This window comes from Lycium barbarum, chromosome 2, assembly GCF_019175385.1.
Source record: "Lycium barbarum isolate Lr01 chromosome 2, ASM1917538v2, whole genome shotgun sequence".
Taxonomy (NCBI): domain Eukaryota; kingdom Viridiplantae; phylum Streptophyta; class Magnoliopsida; order Solanales; family Solanaceae; genus Lycium; species Lycium barbarum.
Genome location: NC_083338.1, coordinates 8,923,999 through 8,944,588, shown reverse-complemented (window position 1 = coordinate 8,944,588; position 20,590 = coordinate 8,923,999). Strand labels below are relative to the sequence as shown.

General features: G+C 33.7%; 1 pseudogene; it reads right to left on the bottom strand.

Annotated features, from left to right (window-relative positions):
• Positions 1 to 14,796: 14,796 nt before the first annotated feature.
• Positions 14,797 to 16,151, bottom strand: LOC132628319 (uncharacterized mitochondrial protein AtMg00810-like; annotated as a pseudogene).
• Positions 16,152 to 20,590: the final 4,439 nt, after the last annotated feature.

The window sequence follows — 20,590 nt, the reverse complement described above, 5'->3', positions numbered from 1 at the left end:
GTTTTTTTTTAAAAAAAAAAAAAATGTTTTTTATTACTTAGGGGGTAGGGGAAGGAGAAATGGGGAAAGAGGATTACAATGTGGAGATTCGAACCCTCACCAACAAGGTGAGAGTTCAGGTAACCAACCAACTGAGCTACTAGATCCCTACATAAGTTGGGTTTCAAACTCTACCTTAAGGCAAAAAAAAAAAAAAATAATAATAATAATTGCTGGAATTTTGCAAACCTCTGCCTTAAGGCCTAATTTTGGGTAAAAGTTTGCCTTTAAGGCAAATTTCTGTATCGCTTGCGATTTTTTTTTTTTTTAACTGAGCCTGGTTCGAACCCAGGACCTCTGGGTAGGGGTGGGCATGGTACGGTATTGGAAACTTCAGTGTGGTAATTTCGATTTTCGGTTTCTAAAAATACTATACCATTACCATACCATATTAATTCGGTATAGTTCGGTATTTTACGGTACGGTAAATTGATAACCAAAGTTTGTTCGATTTTGTCGAACATATAATCATATTGTAGAAAATTACTTCGCCTATTCAAGAAACGTCTTAATTATATCGTACTAACACCTCACATATGAAAAATTCAAAAGAAATTACACGCAATCCCCTTCGTAAATCAATTACACAACAAAAACATTTCAACCAAGAAAGAGTAGTCAAAGTTCAAACGTCTAAATAATTAGTTTTGTACTAATACTAATTTACATATTTGTTAGTATTATAATATATACTAATATATATGAATTGTATATGTAATTATATACTTCGGTATGGTATTTAGTATTTCGGTATTTTCTTTATAAATAACGAATACCATATCGAATATGATTTTTTTTTAAAATGCATACCAAATACCGTACCAAATACCATAATATCGAAACCGCGGTATAAAAATTTCGGTTTCGGTATCATAATCGGTATATACCATAGCATGCCTACCCCTACCTCTAGGTGTTAAACGAAGGACAAATATTAAAGACCAACGGGGCAAAATTTAAAGACCACCCCAAAAGAAGGGCAATCTGCGCAAAAAAAATGATATTTGTTCCACCGGAGAAAACCCAATGAAGGATTTGCTCCAAGGATCAACAAAGTCAGGGCGTACTTATTCTATTATAGCTTATTTAACATCTCATATATTTTTTCCTGATTGATTATAATAGTTATCATTAGCTTTATTTCATTCATTTATATCAAAACAAATCACGTATCCTTTAAACCACAAACAAATTCTACTGTTCTCTTTTTAGGAAAAACAATTTGATATACGAGATAAGATGGAATATCTAAAAATTATGTTTGGATACTTTCTCCATTTTATAATAAGTGTTTTTGTTAGCTTATGCACACCCCTTAAAAAAGTGCTCACTTCTAGAAAATTAGAAGTGTTTTTTCTAGCTTACCCCTAATTAAATGTCTAGCAAAAGAAAAAGCTACTCAATTATTCTTGATTATGTAATTATGTATATAAGGGTAATTTTGAAAAAATAAGATCAAGTTCTTCTTCAAATCCTAAAGCACCACTTATTTTGAAACAAAACAGAAAGCCTAAAACACCATTTATTTAGAAATTGAGGGAGTACCTGCTACCAAACAAAGTATAAAATGAAGCTAAAATTTAATTATGAGATATACCAATTTATCGCATCAAATTTGGGATTATTTTATCCACCTTCCAGATGGGATAAATCAGTTACAGGATTATAATTTCGGGATAATTTAATCCGCGTACTAAACAACTCCTAAGTGCGCGGGGCATAACTTGTAGGATAGTATGACGCAAAAATATAAATTTAGGCCTCGCGAAATAATTATTTATTATACTGGACAAAAATTAAAAACCAACACAAAACAGGGGCATAGATTCTAATGACCCGATAAAAATTATAATCTTACTCATTTAATTTTTATTAGTGAGTAATAATTTCTTTTGTTTGTTTATTTATATTTTTTGAAGTATCTAATGAGTTCTTTTATTCTTTATATATGATGATTATGATTATAAGTTTTAGATGCTCCAGCATCAGCCTTAGACTCAAACTGGTGCTCCTCGTGAGACCTGCCTCAAAAGTCGATTGAACAAAATGGTGGAGGCTAAGAGATTGTGAGTAGAGCACGTGAGGGTTATTTATATGGTGGGCTTTAAAAACCTAAAGGGATTTTGGTAAAATGTCGTTTGGTAGGAGGGATAGGATGGGCTGGATTATTAATCTAATGGGATTGGAAATAATCGTATGTTTGGTTGGTGGGATAAATTTTTTGATATTTCATCCAATCCCATGTAGATGGGATAAAATGTGAGATAAGGTGGGATTAGTAATCCCACATAAAGGGTGAGATTAGTAATCCCATCTTATTCCACCCAATCCTATCTACACGGGATAACTTATCCTCCTACCAAACGAAAATGTCTTACCAAAATCCCTTTAGATTTTTAGGGTTTGTGTTTGATGAAATTATTGAATTCTTTTGGACCGTCAATTAAAATATTGAAGATATTGATCAAGTGGGCCAACTTAATACTAGTTCTTTTGGGCAAATCTGTTAAGTTTACGCTAAATGATCAAAACGAACACTTTTAATTTATATATAAACATTTAATTTATATATAATAATATAAAGCTAGGCATAGATAAGGCGATGTGACACCTCTCTATGGTCAGCATTAGTATTTATCTTTTTTGCCATTTTTTTGACTTTTTACCTCATTTTTTTGAGTAAATTTTTTAATATGTGCATGAAAAAATAAACCTAGTTCAATACAAGCATGAAAAGAGTAGTTATTGCTATCGTTAACCACAACTTGACAGGCCTAAAATTCTTATTTAATGCAGTTTTAATGCTCAACAGTTACACGTTAACCACAACTTGGCAGACCTAAAATTGCAGTTTTAATGCTCAACAATTACACGTTATAAAGGAAAAAATTTCAACATTAGCTTTTCAATAATGAAGGAAGTGGTGAGGCCTTATTCTCCATTATTGAGTATTAACTCTCATTACTTATTCCCTCAATTGTAACTTACATCTCATTTAAATCCATTAAACCTCTTAATTACTAAAACCTCCATTTAACCTATTGTAACCTCTTACGGCTCAAATGGTCTGAGAAAAAAGTAGTTTTTGTTGATTAATAAGTTTTCACGAGTCCTTTAACACCGCAACAAAATCATGGGAACCACAACATTAATGATAAGAATGATGAAGTGAAAAATGTAAATCCATATGGGAGTGACTTTGCTGATGAACAAACATGAAATTCTTACAATCGAAGAACAAATGAAGATCAACAGCATGTATTTTTTTTTCCAGCAGATTCTCTTTGAGTTGACGAGTTGGTTAGTGATTTTATTTATTTATTAATTTATGGCAACATTATTAATCTATTAGTTTGAAGAGTCTCTGATTGGCTAGCTTTGAACTCTTAACATATATGAATATTATGTTCCGAGCTCTCAGCATAAATTTTTTCTCTCACAGTGTTGACTTAGGAATTTTTAGAGTTTAAAGAATGGGCTTTCAGATTATACTCTTAATGGTCATTTTAAAAAAAAAGGTTTCGAGATTTCTTTTGTTCTGGCAGAGTATTTCTAAATTATGGCTCCTCTTTCCCCTTCCAGATTCTAAGTAAACTTATATTATTTTGTTTGTCACATCAGATCAATTCAAATAGAATATAAAAAGTGTGACAAATTTATATATGAATAAAAATCAATTATTGTTGTAAATAATATTTAATAGTGAATGTCCATGTATCATTCAAGATCACCAAAGTAAGTTATCTTTTAGTTAGTGATCACCAAAGTAAGTTATCTTTTAGTTGGTGATCACCAAATGTTAGTTATGTTTTAGTTGGTGATCACCAAATGTATTATTAAATTAGTTTTACTATAAATAGGACCACTCATGTCCTATGGAAAAAACACAGAAGTGAAAGAAATAATATCAATCTTCAAGTCCCTTTCTTATATGTTCTCTTGCATTTTAATTTTATTATTTTATAACACGTTATCAACACGAGACTCTGCCATCTTGGACAAAGATTTTGAAAAGATTAAAGCAATTTCCAGGTAAGTATCATGCTTTTATTCCGAGGGTTTGTTGATAAAGTAGTACGAGATCAAAATTTCTTTTCTCTGTTCTTGTTCATGCTATATATATATATATATATATATATATAAAAGGTAGAATCCATATTGCTTCACCATGATATATATATACTATGCACTACTCGACATAAAATATAGGTCCTTTGCTCACTACATAGCTTTAATTCGCTAATATGCATATTGATGTTTACACGAAGTTACTGTAAACATGATGACCAAATTGATTATTTCACTAATACAAGAATTTTGGTTGTGGAGGATTACCCTTTTTATATGATGAGATTTAGAAAGAGTTTCTTACTTGTTATACAATGAAGATATCTTAAAATTGTTTGCGAATGACATTTGCCTTTGAGCATCTGTAGAATTCATCACCTCTAAAGGTAATTCAGGTATGCAATATTTTAAGTTATTTAACTCATGCTTTCACATGATAAGGATGGCCTCACAAGGAGTATATATGGCTATCACAAGTCGTTGGATTTATCGGGTCCATGGGAACCTAATTGGTTCCGGATCATTTATGCCTCAAATTTTATTCCTGAAGAACAATATTGTTAAAAGGAATTATGATATTAATTTCGTAATCCTTAATGGCTAAGAATGAAAGTTTACAAGAAATACCTGATCCCCAAAAGTGATAATATCTCTTAAATATCGTTATGATTAAATTCATTGATGCCTATAACCACCAAAAGTGGTAATATTTTCATAAGTGTGTTGTGGCTATAATTGAAGATATGTATATGAGAAATATTATTTATATCATGTCACAAAATTGCTCCCGAAGAGCAATATGAAAAATTTGAGAGATATTATGACATGATTTTATGGTCCACTTTGAACTGAAATACAGGTTACAAGAAATGTTCGACCACATGAATTGGTATATTTCATGTCTTGGTAAAACTTAATTTAGTTATGCATAAAATCATAGAGTGGTACTTTATTTAAAAGACTCGAGTTTGAGTCCCGGTGTACTATGATGATAATATAAGAAGTTGGGTTCAAGTCCCATATCGTTATGGCTTAAAAACGCCTTTATATGAATAAGACATTGGGTTTAAGTCCCAATGCACGATATTGATGATATGATTATGACTGAGCAAATTAATATGCTCTTGTGAAGCCCATCCCACTGACTTTGCTCCATTCCCTGAAGTGAATGTGGTAGCAGTATATGATAAGTCTGAAAGATGACAAAATATTTGTTATGGCTATATGAATGAACGTGGGCGTGATAAAGGACAAAATAATAATAGTCATCATTATGATAATTATAAAAGGGAAGAACATTATGGGTTCTCAAAATGGTCCTTCAAAAGGTAATTTTTGCCATCAATGTGATATGAAAGGTCATTGAGCATGCGGTTGTTGTGCGACCTAATTTAATAAATTATATAAATCCTCCATCAAAAGAAAGGAATACAAAGTGGAGGCGCACTTGACCTTCAAAACGATGTTGAGGTGGGTCATATAAATATGATAAATTCCCAGGCATGACAATAAGCTTATAATGAAAATTTATGAAGCACATACAAATGATTATAGTTTGTTCCTTGAAGAGAATGTGACGTATGATAAGCATCGTGAATGCTGGCCCATTCTTGAAAGTGAATGTGGCAAGATATGATAAAAGATATGGATAAATATGTGCTTATGTATGTATATGCTAATTCCACACTCACCTCTAGGGGAGGTTTGAGAGAAATCGTTAATGTGGAATAAGTAGTCATTGGTCATCTTGTCGATTATGATTATTACAGGGAAAAGGTTAAAGCAAGAAATAGATCTTGCCTATAATAATTTTGATCACGACCGAAATGATATAATTTTCTCCTTTAAAGGATATGTTCACCATACGGATGGTGTTATGAAATATGTAGTAGTACACAATTAATTGCGAGCTCTGAAAGAGCCAATTTATTGCTACTTTGGAGGAATTAAATTGATTATCAAGAAAGCATTATACTGTAATAAGTCTCAAAGAAACTTATTGAGTTTCAAAGGTATTCGCCATAGTGGCCATTCATATTGAGACTATAAATGATGGAAAGATTTAATATCTTTATATTACTACAGTCATATAGCAGGTAAGAAATATAAATGTGAAATGTTACCCTGCTTCCCTCCTGTTTGTACTACACAAATATGAGCATGATGATGGAATCACATGCAATGGTAAACTAGAAGTTTATTGAAATAAATATCAGTTGGCATGATCGGTTGGCCATTCCGGTTCTAATGTGATGCAAAAAAATAATTGAGAATTCACATTATTATATATTGAAGAAATAAAAGTTTCTTCAAGAATTCTCTTGTGCTACTTGTTCTCATGATAAATAAAAAATTATACCATCTAAAGATAGGATTGAATCCCTCAATAATTCTGGAACATAAAAAGGTGAATATTGGCCCATTTACCTGCCATGTGGACCCTTTGCTATTATATGATTTTAATAGATGTATCTATGTTATGGTCACATGTGCATTTGGTATCAACTTCCAGTTTGGTTTTTGCAAGGTTGTTTGCTCAAATTGTTAAATTAAGAGCATGGTTCCAAACTATGAAATTATATTGATAATGTTGGTTTACATCTAAGTTGGTTTAGCAGAAATTGCATACCTCTAATTATAGCTAAGCAATTGGTTATGAGAACAAACCTCCCAAATAAAGTTTTGGTATGAGATATATTATTTAATATGTAGCAGCTTGTATGCATCAAGCCAACTAGGTTCCCCTATTACAATTGGTTCAAGGTCAGGAACCAAATAACTCGCATACAAAAATGTGAATGTGCAGTATATGATTCAATTGCTCCACCATAACACACAAAGATGGGTCCTCAAGTAAGATTGAGGGTAAATGTTAGATTCATACCATTAGGGGGAAGGATGATAAGCAGCAATAACAATAAATAAATTATATATAATGAATTATCCTCGTTTAAAATATAATTCAAATTAACTGCCAGACGCATTTGTTGACCAAAGTGAAAATCATATTCCAGCTGCAAATGCTCCTACTAGAATTAAAATCCTTGAAGGATAGAGTCTATGGCACGCCTGAAGCATGATAGACCAATCGGTTCCATAGGTAAATCTGCTTGAAGTAGGAGAGGAGCAAGATCAAAATGGCCATAATAATGAGGCAAGTGCTTTAAAAGAGCACCACGACATAACACTTCATGAAACCTTGGGAAAGGTTCAGGTACCTGAAAATGATGAAAAATGAAGAGATCTCAATAAGTTATGTCGCATGAGAACCGATATCAAATGACCGTCGACGGCATCTTTGAAATAATGTAGCGCTCAACATTATAAATGATAACGAGGATCTTGAATTCAAATCTGTCAAGAAATGTGGACAGATAGATGATTGGCCAAATGAAAATACACAATTCAAGCATATTTGATTTCACATGGTAAATATGAAATATTTTGGATCTATAGTCCAAACATTTGAAGATATAATGTCAGTGGGGTATAAAGAAGCTTTTGAGCGAAAAGTGAAATGAATTATTAATCCGTAAGATACAAAATACAGCTTGCGCCTTGTGGTATAAAAGTTTTTCACAAAAGTCTTGACATTATTGTATGGAGATGTGTTCTCCTGTGGTGGATGCAATGAGGTTTCATACAGTCTGGCAGCACATAAAAAAAAAATTGAGTGTGTATACTGAAATATTTTCATGTCTAGCTAGACAGTGAAGTTTATATGAAAATTCTTAAAGGATTGAAAAGGCCTTAAAGCGATTCCATTGAGTACCCCAATGACCGTAAGATTGCTTAACATAAAGAAAGATCAATTTTGGATCTCACGAAAATGGTTAGAAAGTACCGTGTCTTAGTGCAATTGATGCACTAACGTATCCTGCTATTACTATCCATGAGATAATGCTTTTATTGATATGCAGGCAAGATATAGCCTCACTTTTATTCGTGGAGACATCAGGATGAATCAAATAATGATATGAATTTATTGATTCTAACCAATATTATCAAGATTTGTTGGTTATGAAATGCAGGACATTCATACAATCTCTATAAAGTTAGATCTCAAACAAATTATGTGAGCATGTTGCCATAATATGACATTCTACATGACAGTCAATTATATTTATTCAAGTCTGCCAAGATATCAACAACTTTTACAGCAAGTCAGGAATGTATCTAGAAGCAAGTCAGGAATGTATCTGGCTGAGATCAATACCTCAGCACATTCTGCAATCATGCGATATTTATTGGAGATGAAGATTCCAATAATATTATACGAAGCTTGCATAGCTCACTTGAAAGAAGGATATATCAAAGGAGACAGGATAAAGCATTTTGTTAGATTTCTTTTTCAGACACAATCTTCAACAGAAGGTGAAATAAATATTCAATAAATTCGCTCGATTGATAATATGACGAATCTGTCCATTGAAACATTCCAACCTCAACATTTGAGAAGCTGAGATACAAAATTGGAATGCGTCGTCTCTAAGACAGCAAGTGAAGTTTTGATCAGAGGGAGTAAAATACGCGCTGCACTCTTTTTTCCTTAACCAAGGTTTTTGTCCCAATTGGGTTTTTCCTGGTAAGGTTTTTAATGAGGTAGCTATCAAAGCGTATTACTAGATATGTGTACTCTTTTTCCTTCACTAGGGCTTTTTTCCCACAGGGTTTTTCCTAGTAAGGTTAAAACGAGACACATTATCTATTAATGGACATTCAAGGGGGAGTGTTGTAAATAATATTTAATAGTGAATGTCCATGTATCATTCAAGTACTTTGGTGATCACCAAAGTAAGCTATCTTTTAGTTAGTGATCACCAAAGTAAGTTATCATTTAGTTAGTGATCATTAAAGTAAGTTATCTTTTAGTTAGTAATCACCAAAACAAGTTATCTTTTAGTTAGTGATCACTAAATGTCAGTTATCCTTTAGTTGGTAATCACCAAATGTATTACTAAATTAGTTTTCTTATAAATAGGACCACTCATGTCCTATGAACCTATGAATAAAACACAGAAGTGAAAGAAATAATATCAATCTTCAAGTCCCTTTTCTTATATGTTCTCTTGCATTTTAATTTTATTATTTTAGAACAATTATATATTATTTGTTTTTTTCAGTAACGGTAACTGTATATTTTGTTTGTCACATCAGATCAATTCTAGGGTGTGTGTATATTAATTGTGACATAGTTATATGAATAAACATCATTTAAATATTAGTATATTTAGTGTAACAGTAAGGAAAATAGAGAATGAGCATCTTTTTATTTATTTATGATTGTCTTTGTTTTCCCCTTTTGTGGTATGAGTACTCTCTCCCTAATTTATATGAGGGTTGACCTATGTAATTTTTAATTTTATCTTTTTTTACTTTTGAACATTCCTCAAATCATCTAAATCCTCTGATCATCCGGACATACAAAGATAAATCTTGCATTAAGTGCAATATCACATATAATTTAATGTAATCGATGGAGAAATGTGATGTCTTTCTGTTTTGTGATTAGGAGGCTGGAGGTTCATATCTATTATATTAAAAAAAGGCTATTCTTTTTGATGTTTTACTAGTAGCTCAGTTGGTTGGCTAGCTGAACTTTTACCTTATTGGTGAGAGTTCGAATTCCCCTACCCTCTATATAATTAAAAAAAAAAATACGTTTATAAAATAAATAGATTAACAAGTAGAAAACGTGATGAGAAACTCAATTCAGATGATTTAATTAATTACTTATCAAATGTTTATATCGAACTGGTACTTGTAATTTCAGAAGACATAAATCTATTTATTAAGGTAACTAACTATATTTGACATTTTTTATAAGAAAACTTAGGTTAGTTGACTTCGTTAGTAAAAATTTAGAACAATATTGATACAGAAACAGTAAAACAAGAAAACAACTTATTAAATGCCTTGAAAGCAATTTCGGACCGATCACGGAGCAAATTGTTGGTCGGTACGCTCCCAAGGATCCACAACACTTCCAAACACTTGCAATAGTGCCCAGAAATTTGGAGTTTGCACAAACTAAATGGCGAATTGCCCTTCTTTTGGGGTGGTCTTTAAATTTTGCCCCTCAAATTGCTGGTCTTTAAGTTTTGCCCTTCGCCTAAAACCCATGAGTTCCGGATTCGAACCCCCGCTCAGTCAAAAATTTTAAAAAAAATCGCAAGACAGAATTTGAATTTCGCTCTGCCCCCTCAGGCAGACTTTTAGTTAGGCTTAACTAAAAGTCTGCCGAAAGGGGCATACTTTGCCTTAAGGCATATATTTTATTTTATTTTACTTTTCAAAGCAGACTTTTAGTTATGCCTTAAGAAAAAGTTCCGCCAGGCATACTTTAAGTTATGTCTTAACTAAAAGTGTGCCCCATAAGACATAACTAAAAAAATGTCCCATAAGACAGAACTTTTCCTTAAGGCATAGCTAAAAGTTTGCCTTATAAGGCAAAGTCTATGCCTTAAGGAAAAGTTTTGCCTTATGGGGCATACTTTTGGTTATACTTTAACTAAAAGTCTGTCCCACAAGGCATAACTAAACTATGCCTTTAAGGAAAAGTTCTGCCTTATGGGGCAGACTTTTAGTTATGCCGGATTCGGCATAACTTTAGTTTTTCCTTAAGGACTGTATGCCGAATCCGACATACACGCCCCCAGCCTTGCCTTGCGAAATTATTTTTTTATTTTATGCCTGAGCAGGGATTCGAACCCAGAATCTCCGGTATTTGCACACCTTTTCAAGGGAAGGGCAAAACTTAACACCACAAATATGAGGGACAAAATTTAAAGACCACCCCAAAAGAAGGGCAATCCGCGCAAAAAGATGAACCAGATGTGAATTAGGCATCACGTATACCCCGAGCGCAGGAGGGGGGGGGGGAATTGACCCGTTTTGCCTACGAAGAAGCTTAATTCTCATGTGTGCGAGACCTCTCTCTTATTCTAGCCCATTTACTATCCCGATAAAGTAATTCTCAATATAAAGTGGAAGGAAAGACTTTCTACCACCTTTGAGGGACATTTGCATTTCATAAAGAATAAAAGAGAAGTAAGAAAAAGAACACACAAGGAAACTTTGACTTTGCATTACCAATAAAGACATGACTAAGTAATACATAACTCTCACAGACTTTGGAGTGACAGGTAAAAAAAATTGAACCATTATGTAAAGAATGAATCATAAAAGTGAAAACCAACGCATAAGAAGCAAAACTGTATTGCTTTTAGTTTCAGCATGAATAACTTTCATCTCTTTGTGTTTGTTGCTGCTCTTATCCTTTTCGGTACATCAGTAGAAGTTGCTGCTACGAGGATTGAGAATATTTCAACCAAATCGTTAAAAATCAAAGAGATTTTTCAATTTTTGACACAATTAAAAATTTCAAGAAATTTTAAGGCATCCTTAAGTTCAGTTCCTTCGGGACCAAATCCATTACACCACAATACCCCTCCAGATATGCCCAAACTCAATATAACATAGAGTTAACATTTAAGAAGAAAGTTTATGGTGTAATAAGCCAATAAGTGGTTACATTTTAATAGAATACTAGATAACTTGTCCGTGCTTCGTACGGTCTGTCATGTCATTTTATAAATTAAATTACTATAAAAGAGATAAGATATAAATAAATACATATAATGTCAGACGTACATATAAAAAAATCAAATGTGGAAGAAATAATTAAAATAATTCCTCGCTCCTCAATACTTTGATATTCTGAAACAAAACAATTTCAGAAAGCTCGCAAAAAATTCTATTATACTCGCAAAAGTGCATTCATTATTAGTGAGAAAAGGCCATAAATAGTCCCTTATCTATAGGAGTAGGTCTAAAATGGTCCCTTAATTATATACTTACCGGTTTTAGTCCTTTAACTATTCAAAAACTTATCAAATTTGGTCTCTATCTATTTTTTTATACAAACAGCGTACAAACTCATAAACCTTTGTGAGATTAATCGTTAAACTATTCCTCAGACCTATATTTCTCTTTCCCTGCTTCTTTTTCCTCAAGTTCATTCTTTAACCTCAATTTTTTTCCTCGAGTTCTCTCTCGCATTTCGTAACCGACGGACTGCGTCGGTTAAAACCGACGGACTGCGTCGGTTAAAACCGACCCAGTCTGTCAGTTTTGTTAAAAAAAAAAATTAAAAAAAACTGACGGTCTCACGTGGTTTTTTTTTTTTTTTTTGAAAATTAAAGAATGAAATGTAGGAACTTGGAGTCAAACCCGGCTATGTTCCTTGGCATTAAAGGGCTTTACCACTAGACCACTGATATTTTTTGTTCATATACTTACATTGATTTAATTTATACTGTTTTTTTGCTCTAAAAACCGACGGACTCCGTCTCCGTCGGTTTTTTTATAAAAAAATAAAAATAAAAAATCGACTGACTCCATCAGTTTATTTTAGAAAATAATATAACAAATAATTATATTTTTGTGCAAAAAATAATCGACGCAGTCCGTCGGTTTTCTTAAAAAAATATTATTGAAAAAACCGATAGAGTCTGTCAGTCTTTCCGTCGATTTTTTCCATCGGTTTTTTTTTTCTGTCGATTTTTACCAGTTTTTTTTTTTTTTTTTAAACAAGAGGAGCTTGAGGAAAAAGAAGCAAGGAGAGAGAAATATAGGCCTGAGGAATGGTTTAATGATTAATCTGACGAAGGTTTATGAGTTTGTACACTGTTTGTATAAAAAAATAGACGAAGACCAAATTTGATAAGTTTTTGGATAGTTAAAGGACTAAAACCGGTAAGTGTATAGTTAACGGACCATTTTAGACCTACTCCCATAGATAAGGGACTATTTATGGCCTTTTCTCCATTATTAGTTGTAGATCAATAAAAAATGAGATCTTATCAAATGCATGAATAACACTATTCGTAGATTATGGACAAAATAATCCTGAGCATGATAACAAATAGAAGTTTCTAATATAATACGGAAGCAAGAGAACCATCTTTAAATAGATTTTAAAATTGTTATTATAATAACATCAATTGGAGAAACTTCAAAACTTATATTAAATCACATCAAAATACACTATTCTCCAATGGTTCCTATTTTTTTTTTCAAATACGCCTAAACATTAGCAATAAAATACAGGGAAGAGCCAGCTATTTGGCCAGCAACCCAATATTCACAAATATCTTTTTTCATGCTTTCTTTTATATTTGTTTCTTTATTTTTATATTTACTTCGTGTTTTGTTGAAGATTCTAAAACTACTTCACTAATCCTCTTAATCAAGCCACCATCTATCCATACACAACAAAAGGACTTCTGCTAGAAGAATAATCTCTCAATTACATATTATCCTTTCACATAAAAAATGCTCCTAAAATTCTAAGCGAGTTAATGATACAGTCTCTTTTTGTAAAATTTTCGAACCGAAATATTAGAAAACGTGCTATATTATACTATATTCCATTTGTTTCAATTTATGTGATACAATTTTCTTTTTAATATGTCCCAAAAAGAATGATACATTTATATATCTAGAAATAATTAATTTAAATCTTTCACTTTTACCTTAATAAAATGATTTACAATCACACAAATATCTATAACTAATTTTAGACGACAAATTTCAAAAGTCTTCCTTTCTTTCTTAAACTCCGTGCATAATCAAACTATATCACATAAATTGAGACGGAGGGAGTATTAAATCTACATAAACATCTTTCTAAGTATTAATCGTCCTAGAATATCTAGAGTTATTATGCAAATTCAAATTTATTATATATAATTCATTTTTTTTTAGCTTTTATTATATTTCTGTTTTTTTATCATACAACGCCAAGTCTTCGTTTTAAAAAACATCTCCACACAGTTCGTGTGACACCCTTTTCATTCTTACAAATACAATCCACTCACATGCAATCCGAATTATACTCCTACAGACATGCACATTGGATTTAAATAAAATTTGACATAATTTCACTACAACATAATTAAATTTAATGAAAATTTCAATCAAATACTTCAAATCCAATAATACATCACAGAAGAAATACCCAAAAGGAAAATACTTGAAATCTCTGTCTGTGAAATTTTGAACCTTTTCCATTAGATTGAAGAGCGCAAATGATTCTCTTGGTTCTATCCAATAAGTTATCACTGAAAGCTGATAAAAAAATCATCAGTCAAAAATCAAAACATCCCTAAGATGAATCAAACAAAAACATGGCACCCAAATTCTAACTAATTAAATATCATTAAAAGGAAAAGAAAAGATATTAAATTGAATCTCGAGACAGAGAGAGTGAGAGGATAAAAGGAGATCTTATCTAGGGTGATTGACGAAATTATGAAGGGCCTCTGCGTATGTCTGTGATCCTTACTATGTAATTCTTTAATTAAAAATTGTGTGTTAACACCTTTTTGACACATCTCTACGCATCATGAAAACTTTGGTGATTCCAGTCATGCATTGACTGATCACCATTAGAGACTAACACTGAAGCTTTAGAGAAGGAGAAGAATAAAGAAATTGTGAAAGCTTTTCTGTATATTCAATATGAAGTCTTGAAATGATTACAAACAAGTGAATGAATATATATAACTACCTAACTGACTAACTAATGCCAGCTGTAAAGCTTTGACTGAGTTTGACCCATTTAACTTAGCTGTCATCTAACTGTCACTACAACTAATTGACTATGTCCAACTCCTTAAGCACAAGTCAAGGTACACCTGTGCATGCCGTTAAATCCTTTACACCCCCCCCCCCCTCAAGCTAGGAGCTATGAAGAGATTCTTCATTCCTAGCTTGGATAGCAAATGTTGATGCTGAATCCTAGTGAGGCCTTTAGTAAAAATATCAGCAGGTTGCTCTGTAGTGTCTATGTAGTGTGTTTCAACCAAGCTAAGTTGAATCTCCTCCCGGATAAAGTGACAATAAATGTCGATGTGTTTGGTACGCTCGTGAAACACGGGGTTTGCCGCAATCTGGAGAGCAGACTTACTGTCACAATGAAGAGATACTAGAAGAGAAATAGCCACATTTAATTAAGAAAATAAACCAAGCAACCAAAAAATTTCAGCAACAGTAGCAGTTAGGCTCCTATATTCAGCCTCCGCTGAGCTCCGGGATATGGTTGACTGCTTCTTAGACTTCCAAGAGATTAGTGAATCACCAAATCGCACCATGTAACTTGTAATAGACCTCCTAGTGTTGGGGCATGAAGCCCAATCAGCATCACATAATGCTTACAACACTGGAGCACTAGTAGCAGACAGGGTAACACCCAAGCCTGGACACTGCTTCACATATCTAACAACTCTAACTACTGCATTCATATGAGAGCATTTGGGATTATGCATAAATTGACTCAAATTCTGCACTGCATAGGCTATATCAGGCCTAGTGATTGTCAAATAAAGCAATCAACCAACCAGCCTTTGATAACAGCCAACATCCTCAAGTAACTCATCATTAGAAGAACCTACATATTGATCAAACTCTGTACTAGTGAGCTTTTGATTCAACTCAACTGGAGCCCCAAGTTGTTGTGAACCAGAAAGCGCTGCATCTGCAATAAGCTCCAAAGCATATTTCCTTTGGTGCATTACAATGCCAGATGTATTTCTGGAAAACTCAATACGAAGGAATAACCTAAGCTCACCTAAGTCCTTGATTTTGAATGTCTGCTGTAGCATAGCTTTTGTTTCCTGAATCAAGACAAGATTTGTTCCAGTAATTAGGAGATCATCAACATATACCAAAATCACCACCATCCCTGCTAAAGTCTTCTTGGTGAACAGTGAATAATCAAGGTGACTTTGGGCAAAACCAGACTTGATTAAAGCAGTTGTCAATTTCTTGTTCCATTGTCTTGATGCTTGCTTAAGTCCATAGAGAGACTTAAGCAGACTACAAGCATGTAAAGAACCCCCATTATGATCAAATCCTCGAGGCACCATAATATATACTTCTTCATCAAAATCTCCCTGTAAGAATGCATTATATACATCCATCTGATGTATAAACCACCCTTGTGCAGCAGCTATAAACAGAACTGCCCTCACAGTTACCATTTTCACAACAGGAGAAAAAGTCTCCTGATAATCTAATCCCTCTTTCTAATTATATCCCTTTGCCACCAACCTTGCTTTAAATCTTTCAATTTAACCAGTATCTTTATATTTTATCTTGTAAACCCACTTACATCTAATTGCTCTCTTGCCTGCAGGCAATGGAACCACCTTCCAGGTGTGATTGTCTTCCAAAGCCTGTATTTCAGTTTTCATAGCCTCCACCCATCTAGGGTCTTTGGCTGTTTCACTGTAACTAGTAGGTTCAGTTTCCACAGAAAACTTGCTAAGATAGGACTGATAGTTGCCAGTTATGGTGTCATGTCCCACAACTGCTAAAACAAGATACAAACAAGAACTGGCCATCTTCTTGTTCCTAACTGGTTGCACAAAATCTTTAAGTCAAATAGATGGTTTACCTGGCCTATTTGACCTTCTTGGATCTACAGTTGTGTCTGAATGTGTACTAGGCAAAACAAGATCAAGTTGCTCCTGCTGTTGCTCTATAGCTGTGTCTGGATGAATATTAGGCAAGGCAGAATAAATTTGCTCCTGCTGCTCAACTGATACATGATCAGCTAGTTCTTGTACCCCCTCTGAAATTGTTTCAACATGGTCAACTGGTGCCTCTTCCTGTACCCCTTCTATAACTGTTTCAATGGTTTTTTCAGTATTCCCATATGCAGAGTTCCTGTCTAATCGCAGTGTTTTGACCCTTTTACCAAACTGATTTTCAATCATTAGAATAAAATATCTAAGAACAGTTATAACATCATATTTAAGATGCAGTAAGAACACCCAAGTCCATCTGGAATGATCATCAACTAATGTGAGAAAAAATCTCATGCCATTGTAAGTAGACACTTTATATGGACCCCATACATTCATGTGAATTAGTTGAAAAATAATCAGCAGTCATACTCTTGCTAACAAAAAATGGAATTCTTGTTTGTCTAGCTAATGGGCAAACATCACAATGACTTATTGCAAAATTCTCATTATCAAACTTATTTAGCTTCCTAAGTACAGACATAGGCACATGCCCCATCCTTTTATGCCAAATATCTGCTGTAGGTTTGTCTTTCACCACTGCCATAGTCTTCACACTTGCAGCTGCATCTCTGAGTATGTAGAGGCCATTCTCTTCCTTACCAATCCCCTTCACCCTCCCAGTGAAGAGGTCCTGAAAAATAAAAAAAATTAGGAAAGAAACTAGCACAGCATTTCAATTCTTTTGTTATCTTAGAAAGTGACAACAAATTGAACTTGAAATATGGTATACATAAGACATCCTATATCACTTCACCTCATGTTATTTGACAACTTCCTACATGAGATATAGCTACTGAATCTCCATTAGGTAACTGCACTTTTCCTGCTTGTTCTTTTCCACCCATTTGTAACAAACCTTTATCACCAATCATATGATTAGTGGCTCCTGTATCCACTATCCATTGTAACTTAGTAAACAATGTAGAGAATGACGTAGCTGATATGTTTGCACTAGCTTCATTCGGAGAAGTTTGATTGAGCATTTTGAGAATTTGACCATACTGATCTCTTGTGAAGAATGCTACATGTTTGCCTTGAGGAGATGCTATGTTCCCAATGCCGATTTCTACACCATCCACATCAGTTCCAGTCACTAAGTTTGCTCTTTTCTTTCCTTTGAAATCTGCTGGATAACCAACTAGTTGATAGCAAGTGTTCTTTTGATGTCCCTTCATCAACTTAAAGCATGTATCCCTCGTATGCCCTTTCACATTGCAGTTGTCACACCATAGCTGATTGTAACTCTTCTTGTACACTTGTTTCTGTCCACTTTGTCCACCACCTTTGGCTGTGAATAGTGCAGTAGGATCTATGCCCTCTCTACTACTACTACTACTTCCACCTGCAATGTATTTCTGACTTTCATCTTGGACAAGCATTGCGTACATCTGGTTAATGTTTGGAGTCGGCACCATCATTAGAATTTGGCTCCTAGCCTGGCTGTATCCTTCATTGAGTCCCATGAGAAATTGAAGCAATCGCTGCTGCTCAATCTGTTCTATGCGATCCTTCGATTTTGCACACTCACAAGATGCAGGTTGAACAATCGAGTCATATTCATCCCATAAATCCTTGAGGCGCAAGTAGTATACAGGAATTAAAGCAACTCCTTGTGTTAGGGTAAAAATTTCTTTGTGCAAGGGTAAAAATTTCTTTGTGCAATTGAAAAATTCTAGACATGTTCACTTTGTCAAATCTCTCCTTTAATTCTTTCCAGACTAGATGTGCATTAGATCGAAACAGTATTCCACTTAATAAATCCCCACTCACATTATGTGTTAACCACGAAACAACCAAGGCATTGCATCGTTCCCATTGCATTCCTTGATCATCTTCATAATCCGTCTTAACAATGGTGCCATCGATAAATCCAAGCTTGTTTCTGGTCAATAATGCCAGTCGCATAGCTCGGCTCCACAAAGAGTAATTCTCCATACCTGTTAACTGAATCCCAACTTGAACTGCTCTAGGAACATCACCAGCGGACAAATACAGAGGATGATTATGGTGATTATGATCGATCACTCGCGATCTGTTCTCCAAAGTTGCATTCGATTCATCTGTAAGTGCCATTTCGATTGAATACGAAGCAAAAGAAACCTAAAATTGAGTTGAATTTGACTGATTATAGAAGAAAAGAAACGCAAATTTGAGTTGTATTCAACTGATTACTGAAGAAAAAACTAAAATCAATTCGAGCAGGAAACCCTAGAATTGATTTCCTTAAAAAAAAAACAACAAAAGAACTTTAATTTCAACCGATTAACGCCCTGATACCATGAAAACTTTGGTGATTCCAGTCATGCATTGACTGATCACCATTAGAGACTAACACTGAAGCTTTAGAGAAGGAGAAGAATAAAGAAATTGTGAAAGCTTTTCTGTATATTCAATATGAAGTCTTGAAATGATTACAAACAAGTGAATGAATATATATAACTACCTAACTACTAACTAATGCCAGCTGTAAAGCTTTGACTGAGTTTGACCCATTTAACTTAGCTGTCATCTAACTGTCACTACAACTAATTGACTATGTACAACTCCTTAAGCACATGTCAAGGTACACCTGTGCATGCCGTTAAATCCTTTACACATCATGGTTTAAACACATTACTATTATGTCTGCAGTAATTTTTGGTGCGAGCATCATTTGCACCTTGTTCGTTGCCCCGTCATCTGTTCGAAAATGAGCCTGCTTCATTTTGAATACCTGCTCTTTTGGTCTATACATTAGAATTGTTTGTCTAAGTAATTCATTCTGAATGCTACTTACCTGCTTTAGCTTTGCTTGATTGCTTCATGTGGAAAAAAGATTTCGTTGATTAATGGTATAACATTGCAGTCTACAAGGGGGTCTGTAGATTTGCAATTATGCTTTTGCCATTCTTGGGACGATCATGACTTTTTAGATTTTATAACAGAGGATGTGAAAGGGAAAAAATGAGGAAAAGACTAATGAATATGAATGATGAAATGTAGGATCTGCCCTTTTTGGCACCTTTTGGTTCCTGGTTGTAACTGTTAACCGGTTTCATTAAGTAAGAGAAGTAACATGTAATCAAAGCTATAAAAAAACTGAAACTTTACTGCTACGTACGTGGGTTGAATGCTACATTTATTGTATGACACTTTTATTATTCCATAGGTTAGTAGTAGAAATGAACCAAAAAGAGCTATAAAATGAGAAAAATGCCAAAAAATGGAGAAAAAAGATAAATGCCAATGGAGGTCATAGAGAGGTGCCGCATCCGGTGGCGGATCCAGGATTTTCATTCAGGGTGTTTGAAAAAAATAATAATTAAATATACACTGTTATTTTTTGCCGAGGCTGTTCAAAAGTTAATATATGCACATAAACACAGAAAATTTACCCTATATATACACTGTAATATATAGTGAACACCGCCCCTGGACCCCAAGTAGATCCGCCCCTGGCTGCATCACCTTGTCTATGTCTATCTTTATATTATATATAGATTGTTTCATTACATTCCATTACTATAATACATGTTGATTTATATGACACTTTTGTAGTTTTTGATAAGTGATTGTTCTGTAGTACTACTATTATGAAGGTTAAAAAAGACACTAGCAACGTATGCTGAATACAAAAAAGAAAAAAAAAATAGAATCAAAAGATTAGGAAAATAAAATAAAATGATAGATGTACAATAGAAAAGAAGTAAAAATCTTGTTAGGAGTCACCTTCAAATTTTTGTTTAGTTCAAACCTTTTGAGGTGTAATCTACATATAAGTCAATTAATAATTCGCTATCTACATAAGTCATCTAAAGATAATTTGTTTGCAGAGTGTGTAATTTTAAAGAGTTTGTGGATTGGACTGTTGAAGTGGATAAACAGGCCAAACTATACAACTCCAGCTTGGG